Genomic DNA, 12,308 nt, shown 5'->3' with positions numbered 1-12,308 from the left:
CTCAGAATATCCAGTTCTCAACAAAAAATTACAAAACATACAAGAAGACAAAGTATGGCCCAGCCACAGGAAGAAAAAGAATTTGACAGAAAATATTGCAGAGGATGCACAGTCTTTGTAAATACTAATCAAAGATCAAAGAACAACTCTCATAAATAGGGTCCAAACTAGAGGAAAACATGGAAAAGGAACTAAAGGAAATCAGAAAAACAATATATGCACAAAGTAAGAATTTCAATAATGAGACAGAAATTATAAAGAAAAACCAAATGGACATTCTAGAACTCAAATGTACAGCAACTGAAGTGAAAAACGCAATAGAGGGGTTCAAGAGCAGATTGGAAGAGACAGAAGAAAGGATCAGTGAACTTGACAATATAATTAAAATTGTCCAGGTTAAGGAGCAGAAGGAAACAAAACTTAATGAAAAGAGCATAAGGAACCTGTGGGACATACCAATATATGCATCATAGGAGTTCCAGAAGAGCCAGAAAAAGATTTTGAAGAAATAATGCAGAAAACTTCCCAAATCTTATAGAAAATATGAATACAAACCCAAGATGCAAAGCAGGACAAACCCACTTAGACACACTATGATCAAACCGCCCAAAGTCAAGGACAGAAATAGAATCTTAAAGCAGTGTGTCACAAGTAAGGGATCCTTAATAAGATTAATATATTTCAGCAGGAACTGTGGAGGCCAGAAGGCAGTGGGAGGACCTATTTAAAGTGGTGAAAGGCAAAAGAAACTGCTACCTTAGAATAATACACCTGGCAAAGCTGTCCTTCAGAACCGAGGGAGAAATTTAAAAATTTCTGAGCAAACAAAAACTGAGGGAGTCCATTATCACTAGACTTTCCCTATAGGAAATGCTACAGTGTTTCCTCCATGTTGAAAGGAAAGGATACTAGACAATATCTTGATAATGGATGAGAAAATAAAGATCTGTGGTGTAAGTAAATAGATGGGTAAATATATATGCAGTATCATTTCATTTTCCATTTGTAATGCTGTCTTTCACTTCTGATAAGGCTGAAAAATCAAATGCAATAAAAATAAGCATAAATCTTTGTTACTGGGCACATATGCATAAAGATGAATTTGTGACATGAACAACATAAATGGGAAGGATGGAGAGACATAGGTACTGTGCATGTGTAGGTTATTGAAGTCCAATAGGAACCAACACAACTAAATTGTAACATTTAGCAAGCTAAATGTAATCCCCATGGTAAAGAAAATATCTTAAAAACTAAATAGAGAAAGGTTAAGTAGTTCAAAACAGCTCATTATAAAAGCTCTAAATATAAAGGACAGCCATAATGAAGGAAAGGAGGGACCAAAATGGTACAAGACTTACAAAAAAAAACAAAAAACAAAAAACAAAACAAAAAAAAACCCAACAATTAGCAAAATATCAGAAGTTAATCTTGCTTTATCAGCAATTTCCCTAAATGTAAATGAATTCAACTTACCAATCAAAAGGCAAATATTGGCAGAATGGATAAAGAAATGAGCCAACTATATGCTGTTTTACGAGAGACCCATGGATACAGATAGCTTCAAAGTGAAAGGATGGAAAAAAATCTCATACAAATAGTAATCAAAAGAGAGTGGAGTGACTATATTAATATCAGACAAAAAAAGACTTTAAGCCAAAAACTGTTACAAGAAACAAAGAAGAACATTATATATCAAAAAAGTTTCAATTCAACAAAAGGATTTAATAATTATAAACATTTACATACCTAACAGCAGAACACCAACATATTTGAATCAAACACTGAGAGAATTGAGGGGAGAAATAGACAGTTCTAAAGTAGTAGTTGGAGATTTCCATACACCACTTTCAACACTGGATGAACATCTAAACAGATCAATAAGAAAATAAGACCTGAACTACAGTATATTAACCAAGTAGATAAAACTAAAATATATAGAACATTTCACTCAACAACTGCAGGATACACATTATATCAAGTGCACATGGATGATCATTCTTTAGGCAAGACCATTTGTTGGGGCACAAGAGAAGTCTAAATAAATTTTTAAATATCGAAATCATGAAGAGGGCAGGACAAGAAGGCGGAGTGTTGAGGTGTGGGTTTTAGTTACTTCTCTGGGGCAGCTGGTAGGTAACATGGAACTGTGTGGAACAGCCACTTCAGGGAAATCTGATCAGTCACACATCACACAACAGTCTGGAATGGGTGTAATGGCTGAACCTGTAAAAGCCACAGCAAAACCTGTAAGTTTCCCCAGCCAGGGGGCTGGCACCCCTCCCCACCAGGCAGGCCAGACTGTCTTGTAGCTGCTTTCCCTAGGGGGAAAAAAATCTGTGCTTGGAGCAGGGAAGGGGGCTCAACCCAGCCCCAACTGCAGAACTAACAAACTAAGGCTGCTGAATAAAAGCTCCAACCACAGATAAACTTGAGACCAGACATGAGAGAATGTGGGAGCAATCTAGCCCCGCAGAGAGGACACAGGGCTAGCAAAACCATCAAAAAAACAAACAAACAAACAACAGCAACAAAGGAGACTTTTGGAGTTGTTGGGGGTGTTCAGAATATGGGAGAAGGGCTGGGCTCCAATAGAAAGGGGCACATACGCAAATCCAGGAAGCTGGGGCCCTGCTCTGAAAAGCCAGTTTTTCTGGTTTCTTTTTTTCCTCTTCTCTTGCTCTCCAACTCTTGATCTTTTTGCATTTCAATAGCCCATCAAAGCTCCTGTTTCAATCCAGCCCCCCTGCTAGGGCAGAATTAAAGTTGTCCCAGAGTAACTATTCAGTAGAAGGGGACAATAGTCTAAAGTGCTTATCTTTAAATAGTCTATACTGGGACTGACAAAACTTGGGGGCTGGGGAAAAGAATTTCTTTTTCTTTTTTTTTTTTTTTTTTAAATCACTATTCTAAGTAGCCCGTTACAGAAAGCCCCCAAAGATTTGCAATCAGCTGCTGGAACCAGGCAAGAGCAGAGCTAAGATAGCTCTAAGAGACAAAGCAATGAGTCTAGTGGGAGAGAGAATTCCCTAAAGGGCATAACTTCCCCAAGAAAAGGGCACAATGGGGCCCAGCTTAGGTGGTTGGCCCTCCTTCAGAGAACTCAGTGCCCAGGGGCTGGAAAACAGAAACCAGCTTGAGTCAGCCACATCCCCGACAGGGACAAGGTCTGCAGAGAACCAAAGGCACCTGTGGCACTCTTTAGACTGGTGGGGAGCCAACAAGCACCACCTGCTGAACAGGACAGGAAAAGAACAGAGCCTAGAGGCTTCACAGGAGGGTCTGGCGACTTGCAGATTCTTTTTCTCAGGGAAACTCCATACCCTCTTCCTGAGACTTGGGCCTGTCTGGACTGGGAAAATATGATTGAGGTCAATCACATCTGAGGAGACCCTCTCACAAAAAGGTTATGTAGTGGTAGAGCAAGAACCAGAAAAACAAGAGGTGAAAAACTCTAATCAGCTAAACAGAAGTTTATACAGAGGTCTAGAATAAGTTGAACTGAATGCCAAAGAACAGATAGAGAACAAAGCCAACCAAGAAGAAAACCCTAGGTAAAAGAGTGAAAATGAGGGGGGTGGGTCAAGATGGCAGAGTAGTAAGGTGTGGGTTTCAGTTACTCCTCTGGGGCAGCTGGTAGATAGCCAGGAACTGTGTGGACCAGACACCTCAGGGGAATCTGAGTTTGGACACACATCATACATCAGGCTTGAGCCCCGTGGAGTAGCTGAGATCAGTGAAATCTAAGTTCTCGCAGCCAGGGGCCTGTGCCCCTCCCTGCCAAGAACAGACAGTTTTGTAGCTGGTTTCCCAAGGGAGGAGGGGCCATCGGTGCTGGGAACCAGGAGGGAGAACTGCAGTTGTGGAAATGATTAACAAACTCATACTGCTGAACAAAAACTCCAACCATAGATAAACTGAGACCAGACATTGGAGAATCTGGAAGCAGTCAGACCAGCGGAGAGGAGATAGGGCTAACTAAAATTGCAAAAAAACAAAAACAAAAACAACAGAAACAGACTTTTGGAGTTGGGGGCGAACATAACATGGAGAAGGGCTGGGCTCAAACAGAATCAGACACACACGCAAACCCAGGGGGCCAGGGCCCTTCTCTGAAAAGCTGGTTTTTCTGGTTTCTTGTTTGCTATTCAATTGCTCTCCAACTCCTTGTCTTTTTGCATTTCAATAGTCCATCAGAACTGCAAGGATGGAATTAAAGCACTTTTCTTTAAACAGTCTATACTGGGCCTTTCTATTTCTTTTTTTCTTTTTCTCTTTTCCTCTTTTTTTTAGATAACTGTTCTAAGTAGCCCATTACAGAGAGCCTCAAAGACTTGCAATTTAGGCCCAGGCAAGAGCAGAGCTAAGATAGCTCTGAGAGAAAGCAGTAAGTCTACTGGGGGAGACAATTCTCCAAGGGCCATAACTTCCCCCAAGAAAAGGGGGGCGTGGCCCAGCTCGAGTGGCAGCCCTCCTTCAGGGAACTCAGACTCCAGGGAATGGAATTCAAAAAGCAACTTCAGTCAGCCACGTCCCCAACAGGATCAGGGTCACCAGGAGAACTAAAGGCTCCATGCCTCCTTACACTGGTGGGGGAGCTGTGGGCTGGCAAGCACCACCTGCCAGACAGGAGAAGAAAAGCACCGATTCTAAAGGCCACACAGGAGGGTCTCATTCTCAAGGAAACTCCATACCCTCCTCCTGAGGCCTGGGCCTCTCTAGATGGGGAAAACCTGACTGGGGTCAACCATATCTGAGGAGACCCTCTCATAAAAAGGCTACATAGAGGCAGGGCAAGAAACAGAAAAACAAGGGGAGAAACACTGATCAACTAAATAGAGCCTAAGTTAGAGGCCTAGAATAAGCTGAACTGAACAAGAAAGCTTAGAAAACAAAGCCAACCAACAAGAAAACTGTAGGTAAAAGAGTGAAAATGAGCTCCAGAATAAACTAATCAAGAAAGTCAGATGCCTAGACAAATTAAGATAATGAGCCATACTAGGAAACATGAAAATATGGAACAGCCAAAAGAACTAATGGTTCAACTGAGATACAGGAATTGAGGCAACTAATGCTAAATCAATTCAATGAACTGAAGGAAGAAATAATTAAAGATGTTCAAACAAATCTCCTAAATCAATTCAAAAATCAAGTCAATGAACTGAGGGAAGATACAGCAAAAGAGATAAAGGATCTAAGGAAGACACTGGATGACCATAAAGAAGAATTCATAAATATGGAATTGGAAATGTTGATTTGTATGATAAATGAACTAGACCTGACAGTTATAGAACCTATACCCCACAACAGCAGGATACACATTTTTCTCAAGTGCTCATGGAATATTCTCTAGGATAGACTACATGTTGGGTCACAAAGCAAGTCACAACAAATTTAAAAATATTGATATTATAAAAAACACTTTCTTGGATCATAATGGAATGAAGTTGGAAATAAGTAACAGGCAGAAGATTGTACAATTCACATTTATATGGAGACTAAACAACACACCCTTAGAAAACCAGTGGGTAAAGAAAGAAATTACAAGAGAAATTAGTGAATACCTCAAAGCAAATGGCAATGAAAACACAACATATCAAAACTTATGGGATACAGCAACAGCAGGGCTCAGAGGGAAATTTATTGCCTGAAACACCTATATTAAAAAAGAAGAAAGAGCAAAATTGGAGGAATTAACTGTCCACCTCAAGGAACTAGAGAAACAACAGCAAACTAACCCCAAAGCAAACAGAAGGAAAGAAATAACAAAAATTAGAGCAGAAAATGATGAACTTGAGAACAGGAAAATAATAGAACCAACAAAACCAGAAGTTGGTTCTTTGAGAAAATCAACAAAATTGATGGACCCCTAGCTAGGCTAACAAAAAAAAAGAAAGAGAATGAGCAAGCAAGAGCAAGCAAGAGAGAGCAGATGCAAATAAAGGCAAATGCAAATGCAATTAGAAATGGGAAAGGAAACATAACTACTGACCGTGCAGAAATACAGGAGATAATGAGAAGATACTATGAGCAACCATATGCTAATAAACTAGACAACTTAGATGAAATAGACAACTTTCTAGAAAAGCATAAACAACCAACATTGACTCAAGAAGAAACAGATGACCTCAACAAACCAATCACAAGTAAAGAGATAGAGTCAGTCATCACAAAGCTCTCCAAAAAGAAAAGCCCAGAAGCAGATGCTGTCACATGTGAATTCTACCAAGCATTCAAGAAAGAATTAATAGAAAACCTGCTCAAAGTCTTCAAAAAACTGAAGACAAGGGAAAGCTACCCAATTCATTCTATGAAGCCAACATCACCTTAATACCAAAATCAAAGAAATTACAAAAAAAAGAAAATTATAGACCAATCTCTTCAACGCATATAAATGCAAAAATCCTCAACAAAATACTCGCAAATCGAATCAAGCAACACATTAAAAAAATTATACACCATGACCAGGTGGGGTTTATTCCAGGTATACAAGGCTGGGTCAACATAAGAAAATCAGTTAATATAACATACCACAACAATAAATCAAAGCAGAACAACCACATGATCTCAATTGGTGCAGAAAAGACACCTGACAGAATTCAACATCCTTTCTTTATGAAAACACTTCAAAGGATAGGAATAGAAGGGTATTTTCTCAATATGCTAAAGGCAATATATGAAAAACCCACAGGTAAAATTGTACTCAACAGGGAAAAACTGAAAGCTTTCCTGCTAAGATCAGGAACAAGACAAGGGTGCCCACTGTCACCATTATTATTCAACATTGCGATGGAAGTTCTAGCTAGAGCAATTAGGCAAGAAAAAGAAATAAAAGGCATCCAAATTGGAAAGGAAGAAGTAAAACTCTCACTCTTTGCAGATGACATGATTCTATATGTAGAAAATCCATAAAAGTCTACAGCACAGCTATTAGAACTAATCAATGAATTCAGCAAAGTGGCAGGCTACAAGATCAACATGCAAAAATCTGTAGTGTTCCTATACACAAGTAATATGCAACAAGAAGAAGAAATCAAGAAAAAAATCCCATTTAAAATAGCAACCAAAAGAATCAAGTATTTAGGAATAAACTTAATGAAGGCCACAAAAGACCTATACAAAGAAAACTACAAGAAACTGCTAAAAGAAATCAACAGGACCTAAAAAAAAAAAATAGAACATACTGAGTTCATGGATGGGAAGACTAAACATAATTAAGATGCCAACTCTATCTAAACTGATTTATAGATTCAATGCAATACCAATTAAAATCCCAACAACTTACTTTGCAGAAATAGAAAAACCAATAACCAAATTTATTTGGAAGGGCAAGGTGCTCAGAAAAGCCAAAAATATCTTGAGAAAGAGGAACAAAGTGGGAGGTCTCACACTACCTGATTTTGAAACATATTACAAAACTACAGTACTCAAAACAGCATGGTACCGGCATAAGGACAGATATACCAACCAATTGAATCAAACTGAGTGTTTAGAAATAGACTCTCACATCTACGGACAATTGATCTTTGATAAGGCAGTCAAACCAAAGCAACTGGGACAAAGCAGCCTCTTCAATAAATGGTGTTTGGAGAACTGGATATCCATTTCAAAAGAACGAAAGAGGACCTCTATCTCACAACTTATACAAAAATTAACTCGAAATGGATCAAAGACCTAAACATTAGTGCTAATACCATAAAACTCTTGGAAGAAAATGTAGGGCAATTTATTCACAATCTTGTGATAGGTGGTGGTTTCTGAGACCTTATACACAAAGCACGAGCAACCAAAGAACAAATATTCAAATGGGATCTCCTCAAAATCAAACACTTTTGTACATCAAAGGACTTTGTTAGAAAAGTAAAATGGCGGGGGCAGGGCAAGATGGCTCACTGGTGACGTGTATGTTTTAGTTACTCCTCCAGGAAAGTAGGTAGAAAGCAAGGAACTGCATGGACTGGACACCGCAGAGCAATCTGGCTTTGGGCATACTTCATACAACACTCATGAACACGTCGAACTGCTGAGATCAGTGAAATCGTTAAGTTTTTGCAGCCAGGGGACCCGCATCCCTCCCTGCCAGGCTCAGTCCCATGGGAGGAGGGGCCGTCAGCACCGGGAATGAGAAGGGAGAACTGCAGTGGTGGCTCTTATCGGAAATTCATTCTACTGATCCAAACTCCAATCATAGATAGACTGAGACCAGACACCAGAGAATCTGAGAGTAGCCAGCCCAGCAGAGAGGAGATAGGGATAGCAAGAAACAGCAAGCAAAGCCCAAAAAGAAAAGTGGAGGCTTTTTGGAGTTCTGGTGAACATAGAAAGGGGAAGGGCACAGCTCAGACCCTGAGGCTCATATGCATACCCCAAAGAAAAACTGATCTCATTGCCTCCTGGACTTTTCCTTAATGGCCCTAATTGCTTTGTCTCTTACCATTTCAGTAACCCATTAGATCTGTGAGGAAGGCCCTTTTATTTTTAATCTTTTTTTTCTGTTTTCCAAAACAATTACTCTAAGAAGCCCAATACAGAAAGCCTCAAAGACTTGCAATTTGGGCAGATCAAGACAAGAGCAGAACTAAGAGAGCTCTGAGACAAAAGGCAATAATCCAGTCGCTGAGAAAATTCACTAAACACCACAACTTCCCAAGAAAAGGGGGCATCTGCTCAGCAGACTGGGAGCCTCCCTACACAGCCCAGCAGCCCAGAACTGCCCTGGGGGGATGGCACTCACCTGTGACATAGCACGGTCATCCCTCAACAGAGGACCAGGGGGTGCACGGCCTGGAAGAGGGACCCACTCGCAAGTCTCAGGAGCCATACCAAGGACTTGTGGGTCAGTGGCAGAGACAAACTGTGGCAGGACTGAACTGAAAGATTAGACTATTGCAGCAGCTTTAAAACTCCAGGAACACAAGGGAGATTTGAATGTTAGAGCTGCCCCCCTCTCTGACCGCCCAGACACACATACCATATACAAGGCGGGCAATACCAACTACACACGCAAGCTTGGTACACCAATTGGACCCCACAAGACTCACTCCCCCATTCACCACAAAGGCAAAGTGGGGGAGAACTGGCTTGAGGGGAACAAGTGGCTCGTGGACGCCACCTGCTGGTTAGTTAGAGAAAGTGTACTCCATGAAGCTGTAGATCAGATAAATTAGAGATAAGGATTTCAATTGGTCTACAAATCCTAAAAGAACCCTATCAAGTTAAGCAAATGCCAAGAGGCCAAAAACAACAGAAAATTTTAAAGCATATGAAAAAAACAGACGATATGGATAAACCAAGCCCAAGCACCCAAATCAAAAGATCAGAAGACACACAGTACCTAGAGCAACTAATCAAAGAACTAAAGGTGAACAATGAGACCATGGCACAGGATATAAAGGACATGAAGAAGAGCATGGCACAGGATATAAAGGACATCCAGAAGACCCTATAAGTGCATAAGAAGACATTGCAAGACTAAATAAAAAAACAGATGATCTTATGGAAATTAAAGAAACTGTTGACCAAATTAAAAAGATTCTGGATGCTCATAGTACAAGACTAAAGGAAGTTGAACAACGAATCAGTGACCTGGAAGATGACAGAATGGAAAATGAAAGCACAAAAGAAAGAATGGGGAAAAAATAAAAAAAATCGAAATGGACCTCAGGGATATGATAAATAACATAAAACGTCCAAATATAAGACTCATTGGTGTTCCAGAAGGGGAAGAAAAGGGTAAAGGTCTAAGAAGAGTAGTCAAAGAAATTGTTGGGGAAAACTTCCCAAATCTTCTAAACAACATAAATAAACAAATCATAAATGCCCAGTGAACTCCAAATAGAATAAATCCAAATAAACCCACTCCAAGACATATTCTGATCACACTGTCAAATACAGAAGAGAAGGAGCAAGTTCTCAAAGCAGCAAGAGAAAAGCAATTCACCAAATACAAAGGAAACAGCATAAGACTAAGTAGTGACTACTCAGCAGCCACCATGGAGGTGAGAAGGCAGTGGCATGACATATTTAAAATTTTGAGTGAGAAAAGTTTCCAATCAAGAATACTTTATCCAGCAAAGCTTTCCTTCAAATTTGAGGGAGAGCTTAAATTTTTTACAGACAAACAAATGCTGAGAGAATTTGCTAACAAGAGGCCTGCCCTACTTCAGATACTAAAGGGAGCCCTACAGAGAAACAAAGAAAGGAGAGAGAGACATGGAGAAAGGTTCAGTACTAAAGAGATTCAGTATGGGTACAATAAAGGATATTAATAGAGAGAGCGAAAAATATATATGACAAACATAAATCAAAGGATAAGATGGCTGATTCAAGAAAGGCCTTCACAGTTATAACGTTGAATGTAAATGGATTAAACTCCCCAATTAAAAGATATAGATTTGCAGAATGGATCCAAAAAAATGAACCATCAATATGCTGCATACAAGAGACTCATCTTAGACACAGGGACACAAAGAAATTGAAAGTGAAAGGATGGAAAAAAATATTTCATGTCAGCTACAGCCAAAAGAAAGCAGGAGTAGCAATATTAATCTCAGATAAAATAGACTTTAAATGCGGGGATGTTTTGAGAGACAAGGCCACTACATACTAATAAAAGGGGCAATTCAACAAGAAGAAATAACAATCATAAATGTTTATGCACCCAATCAAGGTGCCACAAAATACATGAGACAAACACTGGCAAAACTAAAGGAAGCAATTGATGTTTCCATAATAATTGTGGGAAACTTTAACACATCACTCTCTCCTATAGATACATCAACCAGACAGAAGACCAATAAGGAAATTGAAAACCTAAACAATCTGATAAATGAATTGGATTTAACAGACATATATAGAAATTACATCCCAAATCACCAGGAAACACATTTTTCTCTAGTGCTCACGGAACTTTCTCGAGAATAGATCATATGCTGGGACATAAAACAAGGCTCAATAAATTTAAAAAGATTGAAATTATTCAAAGCACATTCTCTGACCACAATAGAATACAATTAGAAGTCAATAACCATCAGAGACTTAGAAAATTCACAAATATCTGGAGGTTAAACAACACACTCCTAAAAAATCAGTGGGTTAACGAAGAAATAATAAGAGAAATTGCTAAATATATAGAGATGAAAGAAAATGAGAACACAACATACCAAAACCGATGGGATGCAGCAAAAGCGGTACTGAGGGGGAAATTTATAGCACTAAACACATATATTAAAAAGGAAGAAAGAGCCAAAATCAAAGAACTAATGGATCAACTGAAGAAGCTAGAAAATGAACAACAAACCAATCCTAAACCAAGCAGAAGAAAAGAAATAACAAGGATTAAAGCAGAAATAAATGACATAGAGAACAAAAAAACAATAGAGAGGATAAATAACACCAAAAGTTGGTTCTTTGAGAAGATCAACAAGATTGACAAGCCCCTAGCTAGACTGACAAAATCAAAGAGAGAGAAGACCCATATAAACAAAATAATGAGTGAGAAAGATGACATAACTGCAGATCCTGAGGAAATTTAAAAAATTATAAGAGGATACTACGAACAACTGTATGGCAACAAACTGGATAATGTAGAGGAAATGGACAATTTCCTGGAAACATATGAACAACCTAGACTGACCAGAGAAGAAACAGAAGACCTCAACCAACCAATCACAATCAAAGACATCCAATCAGTCATCAAAAAGCTTCCCACAAATAAATGCCCAGGGCCAGACGGCTTCACAGAGGAAGTCTACCAAACTTTCCAAAAAGAACTGACACCAATCTTACTTAAACTCTTTCAAAACATGGAAGAAAATGGAACACTACCTAACTCATTTTATGAAGCTAACATCAATCTAATACCAAAACCAGGCAAAGATGCTACAAAAAAGGAAAACTACCAGCCAATCTCCCTAATGAATATAGATGCAAAAATCCTCAACAAAATACTTGCAAATCGAATCCAAAGACACATTAAAAAAATCATACACCATGACCAAGTGGGGTTCATTCCAGGCATGCAAGGATGGTTCAACATAAGAAAAATCAATGTATTACAACAGATTAACAAATCAAAAGGGAAAAATCAAATGATCATCTCAATATAGATGCTGAAAAAGCATTCGACAAAATCCAACATCCCTTTTTGATAAAAACACTTCAAAAGGTAGGAATTGAAGGAAACTTCCTCAATATGATAAAGAGCAGATATGAAAAACCCACAGCTAGCATAGTACTCAATGGTGAGAGACTGAAAGCCTTCCCTCTAAGATCAGGAACAAGACAAGGATGCCCGCTGTCACCACTGT

This window comes from Choloepus didactylus, chromosome 6 (genome assembly GCF_015220235.1).
Source record: "Choloepus didactylus isolate mChoDid1 chromosome 6, mChoDid1.pri, whole genome shotgun sequence".
NCBI classification, from domain to species: domain Eukaryota; kingdom Metazoa; phylum Chordata; class Mammalia; order Pilosa; family Megalonychidae; genus Choloepus; species Choloepus didactylus.
Note: the sequence above shows the minus strand (reverse complement) of the source record.